A 3,540-nucleotide genomic window follows, 5' to 3' on the forward strand; every position below is an offset into this window, starting at 1 on the left:
ACTCACTCACTCACTCACTCACTCACTCACTCACTCACTCACTCACTCACTCACTCACTCACTCACTCACTCACTCACTCACTCACTCACTCACTCACTCACTCACTCACTCACTCACTCACTCACTCACTCACTCACTCACTCACTCACTCACTCACTCACTCACTCACTCACTCACTCACTCACTCACTCACTCACTCACTCACTCACTCACTCACTCACTCACTCACTCACTCACTCACTCACTCACTCACTCACTCACTCACTCACTCACTCACTCACTCACTCACTCACTCACTCACTCACTCACTCACTCACTCTTTCTTTCTTTCAATCTTTCGAGCGTTCTAGTAACTAATCAGTATAATTTATGGCGTTTCTGGTGTTCTACATACCTTTTTTTCAATTATAGGCATTGATGAAGGGTAACATAAACATATGGACAACCTCTTATGATTCGTATAGCTTAGGCCAAATACAAAAATAGGTGCGTTTCAGGTAACGGGTGGGTAGGTCGGAGTATTTTTTAATTTTTTTCTTATATTTTTTGATATATCGATTTCAGTAACTGTTGACTCAGACCGTACCAAAAATAAAAGTCTTCAATTTTCAGGTTTATCAGCTGTTTTTAAACATGTTCCATGCTTTAAAGGAAACAATCTTTTTTTTGTCTGGTTGAATACTTTGACAATGATGGTTGGATTTCAACTTAAAGTTATGGTACACCACACTTTTATTGTTAAAGACTTTCCATGAACGGTTTTACCTTTCTTTATGCACCCTTTTGCTTTCAATCACCCGCTGTAGTATGCTAACCTGCCTGTTACATAATTACATGGAGAGTGGGACAGCAAATTTACCATATAAGCCATCAGCTAATGAAACCTCAATGCTGTCAAGAGGACCTGGGGGTTCAGGTTTGAAGAACAAGTAACATGCAGGTTTTATTGCCAAAATTTCACACTTAAGTCGGACATATCAATCCGAAAGTCAGTATCTGACACATTTGTATCTGACAAAAAAATAAAGTTCAAGAATTGAAATATACCTGTCACACAAGCACAAACTACCCGTAATTCACCTTAAGAGTTTGGACACTCTAAAAATTCGGACACCCATTATTAATTTCAAAAATAATTTATTTTGCGTAGTGACTACCTAATTTTCGGACACCCAAAGGACATCGATTATGACTTTTACAGTTACTAAGTCTCACAGACAAAGACTATTGATCTTTATCCTTAGAATGTATTTGCCTGGCTAGATCACTGTGTGGGAAGGGACACCGGATATAGCTCAAAAAGTGATAAGTAAACAGACAATTATGCAGTTTTTTAATTTACCAGAGGTAAGATCTTGCTGTGTTAACGCATATCTACCGTATCCACAAATGAAGCAAGTGTTTGCACTAATAGCTGAATGCTAAATTTGGCCTTTGGTATACTTTAAAGTGCTTACGATTTAGCAGACCTCGTAAAAGGTTTCTTCAAATGATCACCTCAAAACTTACTGAATTTCAACAAGTATTGTTATTTTAAGGAAATATATCGAATAAATAAAAAAATCTGAATCGAAGGATTTCACAAGAATAAGCTCAACTATTTTTATTGTAAGAAATGGCAATGTAACTTTTAAACTGTTAAAGATATGCCCTTAGAAATGTTCACAGTACTGTACTGGGGATAGCCGTATTATGTACTGGGGATAGTTTCAAAGTTGTGAAATGTGTGTCCTGATGATATGTAAAATGGGACAAAATTTTATAGTAACACTGTTAATATACACTATACATGTATATGTCTACTTCGAACTTTCAAATAATCTGCAAAAAGTGAGAGTACAATTTGATAATAAATTATTGAGCAAACTTTAGTTAACAATGAGTCTGATCCGTGCTCTCCTAAATGAACGTATATATGCAAGCTGCGTAAATATCAGGGTTGATCACAATACATTCTTTCTCACTGAAGTGAACGAGCAGAGACCATTATTCGGTATTCAGTAAAACCAACATCGACCCAAGCTTAGAACAAAGCTTTACGTGTTCCAAATTTGATCACAATATCCCTGCTAGTGACTTTCTGTTTGCAAAAACGTACCTACTTGATTTACAAAGCAATATATGAATAGCAAACACCACATAAATTCTACGGCCATATGTTTTGTGTTTCTCAATAAATCAGATTACCGGCGTATTTCAAATATTTAGATATTGATGCTTGTGAAAAAACACATCATGGTTGACTAATATGTATGAATGAAACAGTTTTAAGTGCATACAGATACAAAGAACAACAACATGTTTTTGCTCCCATCCCTCGATATGGACAACATCGAACAATTTCCCTCGAGCTCGCGTATAGATAAATAGCCGTAATCATTATCACAGTCTCTTTTTTCTAAATACATCGTTACTATCCTCAGTCCATTTAATAGCTATCCCCTGTGCAGTTATTTATTTGCTTCATCTATCCCCAGTACACTGCCAGGGCATCAAAAGGTATGAATATCTCCGTAACAACAAAATATATCATTTTGATATTTTACACATTACATGATTATGTAATTACAATGAAATCACTCGATTCAGTTTTTATTCTTACTTTCAATTTGTTGATTTATGTTTGAAATCGTACCACATAAATGAACATTTGTGAGCGATCATGCAACTTTCGGCGAGAATTGGGCTATTATACAAAAGAGGAGACACATTTCCATCATAGTCGTATATTGCACAGTACCAAGTAATTCAAAACTCTTCGATTTTGTTAAATATATCACCATAAAATACAAAAACATGATAGAAAACTGTCCATGTGTCAAAACCAAACGCTTATCGCTTGATCACTTTTTGAGCTATATCCGGTGTCCGTTCCCACACAGTGTAGATTACCTAACCGTATACATCACTGTGACAAGTTAATTAGTTACTACCCATCCTAAACGATTTATTTAAGGAATGAAGGACTCCACGCGTACTTTGACCAGCACATTTGCGTTCATATCCCCGATAATGACATCAACCCCGCAATTAATTCCTTATATTTACACCAATAGTTCATTATTTTATTCAAGAAACGTTAACAACATACGTCATTTCATTTCGGATTACCTTTCAGTAATCCTTTCTTACCCATTCTGTAAATAGGACGACCCGACTGTTACCGGAAACATTTTTTTCAAATGACGTCACAATAACGCGGGAAAAGATCAACCACTTGAAATCACTTTTAAACGTAAAATTGAAACACTTTTGGCAACAAAACGTTTAAAATATAATAACTTAGCACTTTCTAAAATGTTGATTTATATTTTACGGGACCTGCTGACACATTTCAAACAATAACAAGATCAATAGTTTTCATGTATATTGTTATGCGATGAATTGCGATCCGAACATATCCGAAGATGTTGCGTTCATCGATTGATGAACGCAATTGCCGAAAGGCAGTTCATTTAAGGAATGGAAGTTGAGGTGTAAATATTGCGTGTTGAAAAGGAAGTGTGATATATATAATGGAGGATTAAAGAAACAACAAG

This window comes from Mya arenaria, chromosome 6 (genome assembly GCF_026914265.1).
Source record: "Mya arenaria isolate MELC-2E11 chromosome 6, ASM2691426v1".
NCBI classification, from domain to species: domain Eukaryota; kingdom Metazoa; phylum Mollusca; class Bivalvia; order Myida; family Myidae; genus Mya; species Mya arenaria.